Source organism: Gopherus flavomarginatus, unplaced genomic scaffold, assembly GCF_025201925.1.
Source record: "Gopherus flavomarginatus isolate rGopFla2 unplaced genomic scaffold, rGopFla2.mat.asm mat_scaffold_34_arrow_ctg1, whole genome shotgun sequence".
NCBI classification, from domain to species: Eukaryota; Metazoa; Chordata; order Testudines; family Testudinidae; genus Gopherus; species Gopherus flavomarginatus.
Window position 1 is genome coordinate 4,168,547 of NW_026115061.1, and position 15,405 is coordinate 4,183,951.

Consider the following 15,405-nt stretch of genomic DNA (forward strand, 5'->3'; position numbering starts at 1 on the left):
GTGCTGATGGGACCCTTCTCTCCAGTCCTTCCTGATCAAGCAGTTCAGTGGATGGGAATCTTAGAGTCACCATGGTGCTTTAGGAGCAGAAACCCCCACAGAGCTTCCATGCGATTGGCACTTTGACCTCACTGCTCAGGACTGAAACTTGTGCAGGGAGACTGGCTGGGCCACATGCCAGCTGGGCATGAGCAAAGCAGCAGGGCTGAAAGGCAAATGTGGGGAGTGAACCCAGGGCCTAATACATGCAAAGCAGGCACTGTACCACTGAGCCACATCCCCAAACAGACCTTCTTTGCTGACTGTTACACTCAGAGCTGCCTCTTTCCAACGCATTCAGTGGCTTATAAGCTTGTTGCTGGTTCTTAGGGGTCACTTTGCAGCAGGTTTGATGTGTGGGGCAGAAAGAGTGTGTGCGCCCTGGACTCAAGGTTAGCTCAAAAAAAGAAAAGAAAAAGGCAAGGGAAAAACTGCTGGCTGGGAGCTAAATATGCAGGACAATGGGTTGGGATTCTTCTACACTCAGATTTGTTATGTAACTGGCAGTCTCCCAAATGATGGTCTGTTCCTTCCCTCAAAATGCCGGTTAAGCCTCTCCTTTTGAATTTAAAGCTCCATGAAAGGAAAAAAAATAACGAGGAAGAAACCATAAAAGCTATGGATGTAGTTGAGAAAGGACTTGGAGTGATAAAAGACCAAGGGAGAGAAAGCAGCACTGTTTCTGAACCAGGGACCTTTTGCATGTAAGGCAAATGTGATTACCACTACACTACAGAAACCAGCTCCTGTCAAATCTGGAGCCCTTTTCTAAGGTTTTCTCAGTAGCTGCTACACCAGCTGATTTCCCTTTGAAGAACAGGGAAACAAAGGGCATCAAGAACTAATGTTTTTTGGATGAGCCAAGAAAAGGGAGTAGCATTGTCCCCCTCAGGTAGGCCCTGTTCAATTCCAGGTCAGAAAACAAAACTCTTCTGCAAGAATATCTAAAACATATTGTATTTCACTTCACTTCAGAAGTACAGCTGTGTGGCAATTAAATGATGACTCTAAAGTTTCATAGAAGTAAAGAACGCTAAACACAATAGTGTGGGAAATACGAATGTATCTGAGAAAATGGCTTGGAATGAAGGAAGACAAAAATTGATCGGTCGAGAGAACAGGTCCTGTTTCCCCCTGGTTTGGAACTTCTCTCACAACTACTGCAATCGAAAAGCTAAGCAAATGGTGTTCTATTGTTCCAAAGGAGATTGAAGTGAGGCCATTTTCTCCAGATAGAATTAAATGGTAATGTCAGGAGTGGGATTTGAAACCACATCTCTATGCAGAGACCAGAATACCCAAGAGATAGGAAAAAAGAGTCGTAAAATTAGCATTTCACACCAGTCCACCAGCCTAACACTACAAAGAACATGACTTATCAACCCTAATTTTCATTAATATTTGATGAATTCTTTAGGAAGGTCGAGATGGCACATCTCTTTCAACTCCTAGAGACCTTCCACAGCACAGCTGATTTTTAGATACACGCACCCGCACCTAAATTACACATTTCCTGGAGGTCCATGAATTCTGCGGTGTTGGAATCTCCCTGCTCACGTTTTAAGTGAACAAAAGATGGGTGCTGGCATTCTGAGACAGTAATGGTGAACCTCAAAATCCTGCTCTGTGGGCCAGACAGTTAAGCAACCAGCATCCACAACCTCTACCATAATAGAATCCTGTCTGGCAACAACTCACTTACCAACAGCTGCGTGTGTGAAATCCTCATTTCTTTGTTGTTCTATCACTGTAGTTCCCACTTTCCTATTGCTTGTCTGTATAATCTCTGTCTGGTTCTGTGATTGCTTCTGTCTGCTGTATAATTAATATGTTGGTGGTAAACCAATTAAGCCAGTGGGGTATAATTGGTTAGATAATCATGTTACAGTATGTTAGGATTGGTTAGTTACATTTCAGTAAAATGATTGGCTAAGGTATAGCTAAGCTGAACTCCAGTTTTACTATATAGATTGCAGTCAATCAGAAAGTAAAGGGGGGAATGGGAATGGGGGTAGGGGAACTGGAATTATGTTTTGCTAAGGGGGGAATAGGAACAAGGACACAGACAAGCCTCTGTGGTGTCAGAGCTGAGAAGGGGGATACAGAGGAAGGAAACTGGAATCATTGCTTGCTGGAAGTTCAACCCAATAAACATTGAATTGTTTGCACCTTTGAACTTCGGGTATTGCTGCTCTCTAGTCATGCAAGAAGGACCAGGGAATGGGAGGGTGATGGAATAAATCCTCTGTCACGGAGTCCCCGGCGATGCTCTGGAACTGCTCCCCACCAAGCCAGTCAGGACTTTGGGGAGCGTCCTCTCCCTTGGAGCAGACTGTTCAGGGCAAGAAGCTCAAACGTCTTCACCTCCTGGGTCTCTCCTTGGAGCATTCAACATCCTCTGCCCCTCCATGCGCTTCCCACAGCAAGCCTGCCCCAGCGGGGTCCTGGGAAAGGCACAGGGTCCTGCACCCCCACTTTGCAGTCAGACGTGACTCTCAGCCAGCCAGTAACACAGAGGTTTATTCGATGACAGAAACAAGGTCTAAAACAGAGCTTGTAGGTACCGCGAACTGGACCCCTCAGCCGGGTCCATTCTAGGGGGCAGTGAGCCAGACCCCCACATCTGCACTTCACTCTTCATCCCCAGCCAGCTGCAGACTAACCACCCCCTCCAGCCCCTCCTTTCTGCTCAGCCCCTTTCCCGGGCCAGGAGGTCATCTGATCTCTTCGTCTCCAACACCTTCAGTTGGCACCTTTGCAGAGGAGGGGCCCAGACCATCAGTTGCTAGGAGACAGGGTGCCAGGCATTTAGGTGCACTGGCCCCTTGCTCTGTAGCAATCACACACCCTTATTCCACCACCTAGATACTTAAGAACTGCACAGGGGACACAGGCACCAACACAGTATTCCGAGAAAACATTAGGAACATTCCCAGTTTGTCACACCCTCTAACTAGTACGTTTTTCAGTGTATCAAAAACCCCAGAGCCAGTATAAATAAGCTGACCTAAGCCATGGTTAGATAGTGCTAAATGAAAGGAAAGATTGTTCTGTCAGTGTAGCTATTACAGGGATGGAAAACCCCTCCCCTCACTGTAGCAACTGTTTACTCCACAGTGCTACAGCAGAATTTTAAGTGAAGACAGCCTCAGAGTGAGACCAGATCTGGCTCCATGGATGCTCAGGCACTAAGACAACAGCAATGACAATACACTAATGCTTCCGTAGTTAGCAGGGTTTGAACCTGCATGGGGAAACCCCAATGGATTTCTAGTCTATCACCTTAACCACTCAGCCACAACTACTTGAGGGACAGCTGTTTTCCTACACAATGTTTCTGTTCTCACAGAATTGTCACTTCAAATTGCTCAGACCAGCTCCCTCAGCGCTCTCACGGCTGTGCATTAGTGTAAGTGTGCCCATGGCTGAACAGCAACAGTTCCTGCCCATTTCCCTTCCAGCTGGAGCATGATTAGAGTGTGTTTGTGGCTAACGACATTGCTGTAGATTGTTGTTCATTCCCCACACTGACAATTCAGACAGTCTGTTTCCTATTCAAATCTCTACCATATCATTCCAATAGCCAGGGGCAGGATTTCTCTGGGGCACTGAAATGTTTCAGGGGATTGGTGTGTGAGCCCAGCCTTGCATTCCATCCCTGATGTTTTGTGGACTGACAACAGCAGCAGAAAGAAAGAGCAGAGCCAATATCTCCCTGGCAGGGATGCAGGTGCCACGTCCCCTCTGTCTGCCCATCACCATTGCAGGACAGAAGGGTTCACTGGAATCGAATGCCCTGGCTCAGACAAGAGACACGGGGAGGTTTTGCTGTTCATGGTCTGTGCAAAGGAAATTGTGTCTCTGTGAATTTGAGGCGGGAAATGAAACGCTCACATGGTGGCCCAATGCCCTAAGGAATGTGGGCGATGGACTCTGGCTGAGAAATGATTTAACAGGAATTTGTATCAATGTATTGCCCTGATTAAAAGCTATGGCTGTAAGGCAGCCACTGTTGTTAGTACTGAACCTGCATGGAGACACCCGAGTGCAGTGGTGAGCTGGAGCCGGTTCCCACAAGTTGCCAAAAACCAGTTGCTAAAATTAGACCTCCATGGAGAACCGGTTGTTAAAGGGCCAGGAGGTGGACAAAGAACTCCAGTCCGTGGGCCGGACCATCCTGTTGCTCCCAGGATTCCCAGCTGGGGAGGCTGAGGCTTCCCGGGCCCTTCCCTGGCTTTCCCCCAGCTGCAGCGTGGCCAGCTGCTGGCACCAACTGGGCAGTTCAGCTGAGCTCGAGAGTCGTCCTGCTGCCGCTTTTTGAGAGGCCTGGCAAGGTGTGTGGAGGGGTCCTCCTGCAAGCTCCACGGCTGGTCAGAGGGGAGGGGAGGGGGCAAGCGGGGCAATTGGCCCAGGCCCTGCAGGGGCCCCTGGCCCCACGAGGATGTCTCTCCCGGGCCCTCCCCTGCTTCCCCCATCCTGAAGAGTTGCAGCATGGCCAGCAGCTAGGCAGCTCAGCTGAGCTCTGGGCTGCCAGCAAGGTAAGGAGGCTGCAAGCGCCGGGGCTGTGGGGGGGGGTTGGGCAAGTGGGGCAATTTGTCCTGGGCCCTTGGCCCCACGAGGATGTCTCCCCCCAGGCCCCAACCCCCCCCCGCAGAGCTGCAGCATGGCCAGCAGTTGGGCAGCTCAGCTGAGCTCCTGAGTTGTCCCGCTGCTTTGAGCTGCTGGCAAGGTAAGGGGGGAGGGGGCTGCAAGATCTAGGGTTGCCGGGGGGCAAGTGGGGTAATTTGCCCCAAGCCCTGCAGGGGCTCCCAGCCCCACGGGTATGTCTCCCCTCCTCCAGCCCCTCCTCCACTCCCCCCCCTTAAATCAGAACTTTTTATAGGGAACCGGTTGTTAAGATTTTGGCAGCTAATCACTGCCCGAGTGGGTGTCAAGTCCATTGCCTTAACCAGGGGTAGTCTATTATTTTATCAAGATCCAAATTTCTTGGTCAAGGTCTAGTCAATGTCTAGATGCCAGAGAAAATAATACACTGATGATAATAAGAAGAATATAGAAAGATTTTGCAATCACTATGGACATAACTATGATGATTGTTTTGTGTTTCACTCTTTATATTTGACACTACCACTGCCTTTCCCTTTAGTTTTGTAGTTTACCAAAGGTAAAACTAAACATCTCTTCAGATGCAAGGGAGTGTTTGTGTTCAGTCCTGTTAGCTACACAGGGGTTTGATGTAGCTGCTTTCAATCCTCCGGCTCTGCCAGGATAAGTAACATTTCAGGGTGTCTCTGAACTGAAGGAGAGAGATCATTTTTTGACAGATGACGCCTCCTCTTAAAGGTGTTTGTCTGGCTGGCAACCCTGGTTCCCAGGTCTCTCCTGAGGGAAGAAAGTTTTTGTGCAAAATACTAAAACTTTTAACAGAGAGGAGGGAAAGGCGATGGCCACATGATGGGGCCAGTGTGTATGACAACATGGTTCTTTTATGTGGGATGACTCTGAACATTGACTGATCTCCATTCCCTTGGATTTGAAGAGATGTTTAGTTGTGCACTTAGGAACCTATAAGGCTGAAGCAATTTTATGGATGGTGCCACTACGGTGGAAGGGTTTTTTAATGTTGTAGAAATTGTTAAAAACACTTAGCTTAAACTGGAACTGCCTGTTATTAAAGGCTGGTTTCCCCACGTCAGTTCCAAAAGCTCTGCTAGAAACACTCTGGGTTCTCTCCTGCCTCGGTGGGAACTAGAGGGAATCCTCCCCTGCTGCTCTTGGCTCCACACTGATTTTTCTGGGGAGGGGACGTGGAATTGATTTGCTCGCTGTTGAGAAGGGAGCCAGGCCAGTTCTCAGGGAACCAGAACTCCCAGCGTCTTCCCAGCCCAACCCAGGCTCCTGCCCTGTCCCAGCCTGTTCCCCTGGGGCTCCTACATGCTTGACTCTAAAGCAGGCTGGGAGCAGCAGCTGAGGCAGAGGACAGCCTGGGCTGGGCACATCGAAGGAGTTTAACAAGCAAAAAAGGTAAAATGGCAGTGGGGTATTACCTTGGACTCGATGGCATTTCTCCATTGGTCTGTCTGCTTTGGGGTAGGGACAATAACACGTCCTGCTGCATTCGTTATTTCAAAAGACAATTTAGGATTTTCATTCTCACACACGATGCACAAAGCAGGACTCAACCTTTGGTGTAAACTAAACAAGCTGCTCACAGATTCTGGCAGCCACAATGAGCATTTGGGTGAGAGCTCAGATCTGCCCCTGTCCCAGAGGGAGAGTGTCATCTGTGTGGGGACTGGGCCACTGACCTACCCGCTCCTAATTCCCAAACTTTCAGTAACTCTATTATCAGTACCTGTGAGTGTTATTTAAACCATAAGAAAAACCACACTGGGCTAGACCAAAGGCCCATTTAGCTCTGAATCCTGTCTTCTGACACTAGCCAAAAACAGGTGCCCCAACAACCAGTCAACAAGGCACCACTGGGAGCTGAACCCAGGATCTCCTGTTTACAAAACAGATGCTTTAACCAGCTAAACCATGGTGCCTGTGGATGGCTAAAACCCCGTGTCTGCCCACACCTGACTCCCTGCCATTGTCACCGGGGCCTGACAAGCTTTGTTTGTGTTTGGATTCTGCAAAGCAGAGGAGCAGGTGATGTTGTCCTTACAAGTTGTGTGTGAGTGAATCTTTGGCCAGGTCTGCACTACAAAGTTGTTTCAGCAGAATTATATTGCTCAAGTGTGTAAAAAACAGACAAGGCTACCTCGGTCGGCAGCTTGTGGCTGGTGTACACACTGCAATGCCACGTCTGGTGACAAAACTGCCCTATTTTGCTGACAAAATAAAACAACTTCGATGGGAGGTCTAGAGCTTTTTGCAACAAACTTAAAGTGACAGAATAGACACTGCTGTTCATTATATCACCATAGCTGGCCTCCTCCAGTATCCCACAATGCCTGCCGTGAACTTGCCTGCCCTGCATTCCTGCTACAGAGCCATGGGCCCCTCCCTTTTCATTGCTCTGGGAAGTTCTGACAGCTGAGCCTGCTGCTCTGCTCTGGCAGCCAGGAGCAAATCACTGCCTTGGAATGCTGCTCTCTCCCGCACTGCGAACACAGAGCAGGGTGGTGGGAACTTCGTTACAGTGTGGGGGGCCACTGGCATCTGAACTGTGACACGCCCAAGACATCCCTTCCCTCGAGGAGGCTCTTACCTTCTAAACAGGGACGGCTGTTTTCTAGTAAAATCACTAAAAGGGAAGGAGAAAACTCAAAAGAGGTTCCTCCTGGTGCTCACATACGTGAACCCAAATACTCTCTCAGTCCTCAAAGAGAGACCTGGAGAAGGAGACTTGCTGAAGCAAAGCCACAGGGGTCTCTGAGGTTTCCTTGGCTCCTCGCCCCTGTCCTGCCTGGCTGATGTCAGCATCTCTCTGTGAGGTCACCACCTCCCCACCACCTTTGACCAATAGTCTGAGGTCCTGCAAATGGCCTTTGTGATGTCACTGCCACACCCCTCCCTTGCTGTGCCAATGTCCTGCCCCTGCCCAGGCACTTTGGAGGTTTGAGCTACTCCCTAGACAGGGTGATGACACTGGGTGATCGGCTGTTTGGGAAAACAAGAGTCTGTCTTTTTGCCAGGGAAAGGAGAAACTTGGCCAGCAGCAGGGGGTGCAGAACATCACCCTAGCGTGGGGGTGACAGCGCCTCTGGGATCCTGAAATCCCAGCACTTTACGCACCTTCATGGAGCCTGCCAACCCCCCTGGGCTGTTGGAACTGCGACCCCAACCCTACTGATGAGAAACAGGCCTGGGGAGGGGAAGCTACTGGCTCAGGGTCACACCAAGTGTCAGAAGGATGGATGGGACCCAGCAGTCCTTCTTTCCAGGCCCCTTTGCTAACCACTGCTGCACACTCCCTCTCACAGCTGGCAATTACAAGCAGGCCCTCATGGCCGCTCCCCTTGCCTTTGAGAGGGAGTGTGCTCTACTGGAGTTAATGGAGCAGGGGACTGGGAGTCAAGACTCCTGAATTTATTTGATGAGGATTTCATACTTTCTCGCTATTGGAAATTTCTGGGAGAATCCCCCAGCCAAAGCTGCTCTGACAGTGCTAAGCAACATCTGACCATTCAAGGGCGAGCGCACTGTCCAGGAAGAGGAGTGTTTGGCTCTGGGGTTTCACTTCATCCCAGTCTAGAGAGAGGGGCCCAGCTATGGAGTTTGGCTCAAGAAGACCAATTCTCCAATTTGTTAAAGGCGTTTTGAATTCCAGTCCTGTGCTCCAAAGTGCTTGGTGTCATTTGCAAATTTTAGAAGCATGCTCTCCACTCCATTTTCCAAATCAGTAATGAAAATATTGAATAGTACCAGACCCCGGACTGATCCCTGCCGGACCCACTAGGTACACCCTCTCTGTTGGACAGCCAGACATGGAGAAGGGCTCTTGGAATCTAGGCTTTCAACAGCCCTGCACCCACATCACACTGATTGCATCTAGACCACATTTCCCTCGTTTACTTGTGAGAATGTCCTACGGGACTCTGTCAAAAGCCTTAATAACACCGAGCTAGATCCCATCTACTGTTTACCGGCCTCCACTAGGCCCGGAGCCCTGCCAAAGAAGGAAAGAGGATTGGTTTGGAATGATTTGTTCTTGACAAATCCACGCTCACTAATCCTAAGAACCAAAGTATCCTGTAGATGCTACTGACAAACTGATTGTTTAAGAATGTATTCCAGTATCTCTCAAGCTATGGAAGTAAGGCTAGCTAGTCTGTAAGTCTCAGGGGTCTCTTTGTTCCCCTTTCTAAGATAGGTCCTGTCCTGTTCATGGATGGGAAGATGTTCTTTTTCAGGTATCTCAGAGGAGACCTGGGGCACAACACCTAGTTTGTTTAGGCCACAAAAACAGAGGCAGGAACCTCTTCTGTCCTGCTGGCAAGGAACCCCAGGTACCTAAGAGACAGGGACTCACATCCCTGAATGGACTTAAAAAAGGCAGTGGTTAAAAAGTTTGGTCCTGACCATTTCTTGTTTCCACAGACTAGACATTTTAGCAAACTTTAGAATTCCTTGGTGCTAAACACCGTGAAACTCCCCTTTCTCCTTCACAGAGGGTTTTAACGCCCCTTATCTCACTCAAGCTCATGACTGCCCAGAGTTTGAGAATTGTCCCTGTTCCCATTGGACAGATGGGGAGGAGCCTGAGGTACAGAGAAGGGAAGTGATCTAACCAAGGGCCTACACAGCAAGGCGATGGCAGAGCCAGAAAGAGAAGCCACCAGTCCTGACTCCTGTTCTAACAAACAGCAAACCCCCCCCAGAGGCAGGGATAGAGCCCAGGAATCGAGATGGTGGGGAAATTTCATTGAAACCATTTTTGTCAGAAAATCCCCTTCAGACTAAACCAGTTTGTTTCTCGAAATCAAAACAAGTGGGATGAAAGTTCTTTGCAAAAATATTTTGTTGCAAAACAAAAACATCTCCTGTTTGTCAGAGTTTGTTAAATTGTCTCGTCGCACACAAAGAGGAGACACTTAGATCACAAACATTAGCTAAGATGCTTCAATCTGAGCTAAGTAGTTGATGCTCTTAATAATTTCAAAATAAAAAAATACAAATATAATAGACTATTTCAGCTAGTCTATTACGACATAATCTGCTCTGAGTAAATGTGATAGGACACCTCATATTATGCACTAGAAGGTGCTAGGACAGCAGGAATTAAAAAGTTGAGGACAATGCCTTATCACCCACAAGGTGAACCTCAACCCGAAAGGTTCAACCAAACCCTATTAGATATGTTAGGGACTTTGCGGCCAGAGCAGAAGGCAACCGGAAGCCAACATGTCGCATTTCTGGTGCACGCCTACAACGCCACAAAGAACGATGCTACGGGAGTCACCCCATATCTCTTGATGTTTGGGCGAGAAGCAAGATTACCCATAGACCTGTGCTTTGGTGTATCAGAGGATGGCGACAGCTATGAAACTCATCAGCAATATGTATCCCGACTACGAGAAAAGCTGCGGGATGCTTATCACTTAGCTACATCTGCAGCCTGGAAGAACGCAGACTGCAACAAACATCAGCATGATGCTAGGGTGTGTCTGCAAGATGGAAGGCAATACCTTACTTGCTGATGGAAACGCTAGACCTGCCGGTCTACAAGATCAAACCTGAAGAGGGTCCAGAGCAGACAAAGACCGTTCATAGAAACCTTTTGCTCCCTGTGGGGGAATTGGTAGGCACCCCTTATGAGATGGGCCACAAGAGGGCAACTGGGCAGAACGAAGGTGCTGTACCAAAGCCGCCTTCCAACGTGACAGATGGCCCCCTGCAGCTAACCTACACCTACTCAGCACATCTGAGAGTGAGTCTGAGGAGGAAGACACAACAGTGGTGTAACCTGGGATGAAGACAAGATTTCAGTCTCGATAAGCTGAATCAAGAGAGCACCTCCTCTTCCACCCTAAACCCCATGGCAGAAGTATTTAGGCCCATTCCTGACACTCCTGAGCCACTGGTGGGACCCCCATGCGATGACATACACAGGTTATTGGACAGTGGTGACATACAGATGGAGGATGTCCTGAGCACCTTTGACCCTCCACTGTTAGAACTAGAAATGCAGGGGCCTATGCCAGTATCTGAGGGGACCTCACGGGAAACCTCTCCATCCATCACTCAAGAGGATGTCCCCCCTATCACATCAACAGGGATTCTCAATAGGCGAGACAGGGTAATAAGACCAGTGAAACGGTTAACTTATGATGCACCTGGGGTGACTAGTGAAGAGCCAATACATTTAGCACACAGGTTTGTGGAAGCTAAAGTGGGCTATCTGAGGCCCTTTGGAGGTGACCAGTGAGTTGGTATATTAGGGAATGTGATTTGTCGGGATGACAAATTCTCGACTGGGGGTGGATGTAAGCAGAGTCAGGATGAGATCTACCCTGACATCTGCTGGTGAACTATGGGGAGTGTGGAAAGAATTTCAGGGAGTGTGGAAAGGAATTTCAGGTGTTTGCATTGGCACACCCACCCTGCCTAGCATAGCCCATGGCAGCCTGAGATGGTTATTTTGACAGCTCTAAGATCCCCAATTTCTTCATTACTGTGGCAGGAGGAATAAAGTGTTGTCACCCTGATTACGTGAATGAGGAACTATGAGACTGCTTTATGACAGAAAGTCTCAACATCAATTAAGTAGCACTCGCTAGACAAGGGACATGGATGCCAAAACCCAGTGAACTGAGAGAGGTGGGGGATAGGTATGTGTACCTGATGGTATGGGGCACCTTTGAGTGCCTGGCATACCAATTGCACCTCCTTCTCTCTGGAACCTAGCTAGAGGCTGCTGAGCTGAATTCACTTTGGACCAGCACTGGGGCTCCACTACTACAAGCTGAAATCAGTAAGAGCTGAGATCACTGAGTGCTGTGTTAACTAGTGGGGGAGCTTAAGAGATATATTGCTAAGTGGCTGGCAGAGCAGTTTGCAGGATGGTTGGAGTGGCCTAGTGCAGCAGAGAAGAACTGAGCAATTTGTGGGGACAGCTGGAGTAGTTCATGGGATGGCTGGTGGAGTGGAGCATATGGTGGAGCGGAGCAGTGTGTGGAACGGTTGGAGCGGCTTGTGGAACAGCAAGTGGAGCAGAGCAGTTTGCGGGGATGGCTGGAGGAGCAGAGCAGAGCTGATCGTGGTGAAGGCTGCAGCAGATCTCCACGGAGAGGCGGGGCAGTCGGCCTCGGCCCACGTAAGGTGCCACTTTTACACCCTGTGTGCCCCCCCATTTCCACCCAGGCTGCGGGTGGGGCAGAACCCTGCAGATGAACTTTTGAACTCTGAGGTGATTTGGACTTTAGACATTGCCAAATGTACTTCGAGGTGGGGTTTTTTGCTCATGGTTTGTGTTATCCTGTTTGTGGTGTTTCTTCAACATAATGCTGCATTGTTTCTCTCCTTTATTAAAAGGATTTTGCTATACTCGGACTCCGTGCTTGCGAGTGGGGAAGTATTGCCTCCTAGAGGCGCCCGGGTGGGGTGGTATGTAATTGTCCCAGGTCACTGGGTGGGGGCTCGAGCCGGTTATGCATTGTGTTATTGAAACTGAACCCCTGGATACTGAACCCGGCCCTTGTTGCTGCCAACTCAGAGGGGCAGAAGGGTTACACTAGTGACACTCTCCAATGGATCCCCGCACTTCACCCACCGTGAGGTAGGTAGGAGCGGATCATTATTATCCCTACTTGAAAGAGGGAGAAGCTAATGCTGAGAAAGGAGAATTGACTTGTCTTAGGTCACACAGCCAGTCACTGGCAGAGTTAGGAATAGGACCCAAGAGGGAATAGGACCCCTGATTCACAAACTAACCATTGGATCTTGAATTTCAGACATTGAACGACCTGAATAAAGTGTTCTCGAATGAGCTCCACACCAACAACAATGCATAGTAATTATTCAGCAAGTATTTTAGGAGAACTGCAATGTTAGAGAGAATCATGAACTGCTCAGAGACTATTAATGCAGAGAAGCAGCAAAATTCATCAAACATATAAGTGGTTATGACTTATTTACTTGGTCTTCAAAGAGAACAACAAGGACCTGAGTCTCCTCCCTGTCAATAACCCCCTGCTCAGCCAGTCAGGGTAGAGACTGAGGACGGGAGGCTGAGGGTTCTCACCAGAGAGCCCAAAGGATGGCCCAGGTCACTGGTGGGGTCACTGCCCGAGCACTATTTCAGCCCCACATTTTTGGGTGGACCTCCCACAGTGGGAGCTGCCGAGCACTCCCCCGCAACACACACACACACACACACACACACACACACACACACACACACCCCTCACTCTTGGTGTTGGGAGGGGAACAGGTGAAAGGACAAAAGAAGCAAGAGACAAAGAGAAAGGAGGGAGGGATGGACGGAGGAAAAGGTGAAACAAAAAGGACAAACCCTAATGTCCCCAGTGATTCTAAGGGAGAAAATCCCAGGTGTGGAATAAAATTCAGCCTCCTTAAGCTCGTGTTTTCCATGCCTAGAATTCAACTGTCACCAGATGGATCAGACTGAACAGGTTTCAAACCTTGAGGAAGCTCTTACCTTCTAAACAGGGATGGTTGTTTTCTAGTAAAATCACTAAAAGGTGTCATAAACAGATAGTTAAGGGTTAATAGAACAGGAGTACTTCATGTCTCTTTTGCCTGTAAAGGGTTAACAAGTTCAGTAAGCCTGGCTGTCACCTGACCAGAAGACCAATCAGAGGACAGGATACTTTCAAATCTTGATGGAGGAATGTTTGTGTGTGCGCTGTTAGTGTTTGGTTCTTGTTCACTCTGGGGGCTCAGAGGGACCATACGTGCAACCAGGTTTCTCTCCAATCTCTCTGATACAGTCTCTTCTGGTCAATTTAGTAAGTACCAGTTAGAAAGACGGTTTAGTCTTTTGTTTTCTTTATTTGCAAATGTGTGTTTTGCTGAAAGGATTGTATCTCTGTTTGCTGCAACTTGTATTTGTGCTGGGGGAAGGATTCTCTCTGGTGTCTATAAGGTGAAAGACCCTGTAACATTTTCTATCTTGATTTTACAGAGATAATTTTTACTTTTTTTCTTTCTTTAATTAAAAGTTTTTCCCCTTTTTAAGAACCTGATTTTTTTTTATTCTTGTGTGAGACCCCAGGGGACGGGGTCTTGACTCACCAGGGAATTGGTGGGAGAAAGGAGAAAACGGGGGAGGAAAAGCCTGATTTCTCTCTGTGTTAGGATCACTGTCTCTCTCTCAGGGAGCATCTGGGAGGGGGAGAGAAGGGGGGAAGGTGAATTTCCTCTCTGTTTTTGGATTCAAGGAGTTTGAATCACAGTGATCTCCCAGTGTAACCCAGGGAGGGGTGAATCTGGGAGGAAGAAAGGAGGGGATTGGTTTATTTCCCTTTGTTTTGAGATCCAAGGGGTTTGCAGTCTTGGGGTCCCCAGGGAAGGGTTTGGGGGCCAGAAAGTGTCCCAAAACACTATATTTTTGGGTGATGGCAGCTCTACCATTTCTAAGCTAGTAATTAAGCTTAGGGGGGTTCATGCAGGTACCCCATCTTTTGGATGCTAAGGGTCAGAGTGGAGAATCATACCTTGACAAAAGGGAAGGAGAAAATTCCAAAGAGGTTCCTCCTGGCGCTCACATCCGTGGACCCGAATACTCTCTCAGTCCTCAAAGAGAGACCTGGAGAAGGAGACTTGCTGAAGCAAAGCCACAGGGGTCTCTGAGGTTTCCCTGGCCCCTTTCCTCTGTCCTGCCTGGCTGATGTCAGCATCTCTCTGTGAGGTCACCACCTCCCCACCACCTTTGACCAATAGTCTGAGGTCCTGCAAAAGGCCTTTGTGATGTCACTGCCACACCCCTCCCTTGCTGTGCTAATGTCCTGCCCCTGGCCAGGAACTTTGGAGGTTTGAGCTACTCCCTGTGGATCACCCCACTCAAGGAGCGTTCGTTCTAGGAAGCAAGCTGGCTAGACAGGAAAACGTCAGACGCTGCTCCCAATGCTACACTCAGTTTTCTCAGACATTAGTCAACTTTATGGCCAGAAGAGACCGTTAGAGTATCTAATCTGACCCCCTGCATATCACAGGCCTCCTGTATGACACAAGAGCTACTTTTGGGGCAAACACATTCCAGAAGGCATCTAGTCTTCATTAAATGACATCAGGAGATGGCAAATCCACCACTTTCCTTGGTAGCTTGTTCCTGTGGTGAATCATCCTCGCTGTTGACTATTTATGCCTTATTTGTAATATGAACCCTTGCTCTGGCTCCCAGCCCCTCTACAAGGGTTGCAGCTGTCTGGAAGTGCTGCCTTCCACGCCTTTCTCATTCACACCTTATTCATTCAACAGGGCAACTGATTACCAAGTGGAGGGAAGATCTTATTCTACTTCTAGCAAAAAGACATTTTTCTTTTACCTTAATTATACTACCTTAGGGGCTCGCTATAACATACTACCAAGGTTCAATACAAAGTGATATACAAGTTATACAAAAATGGATAATGCAGAGATTTATCTACAACTGCATTGACTGCTGTGTGCAGTAATATAGTGATCCCTGGGTCTTTGAATGAGGCTTTATACTTGGGGGGGGCGCGTTGGGGAGAGCAGCGAGTTGGAGGCAGGCGAGTGGGCAAAGAGGCGAGCAGTGAGGCAGCAGGGATTCTAGGGGTGGGCATGGGGGTTTCTGGCAGCGGAGAGAGGAATTGAAAAGAGGTAAGTGGGGCACTGACTAGGAGGGATGCAGCAAGCCAGCGAGGGGTTAGGGAGTGAAGAGGGGTGTGATGGTGGGGTTGAGAGGGGAGGGGATGGGTTCTATTTTACTGC

General features: G+C 48.7%; 2 non-coding genes across 2 annotated transcripts; both read right to left on the reverse strand.

Moving 5' to 3' along the window:
* Window positions 1–3,262: 3,262 nt before the first annotated feature.
* On the reverse strand, window positions 3,263–3,344 carry TRNAS-AGA (transfer RNA serine (anticodon AGA)). Its single transcript has one exon. It is a non-coding gene; the product is annotated as a tRNA-Ser (tRNA).
* A 3,169-nt stretch (window positions 3,345–6,513) lies between these two features.
* On the reverse strand, window positions 6,514–6,587 carry TRNAT-UGU (transfer RNA threonine (anticodon UGU)). The gene has a single exon. It is a non-coding gene; the product is annotated as a tRNA-Thr (tRNA).
* Between the last annotated feature and the right edge of the window lie 8,818 nt (window positions 6,588–15,405).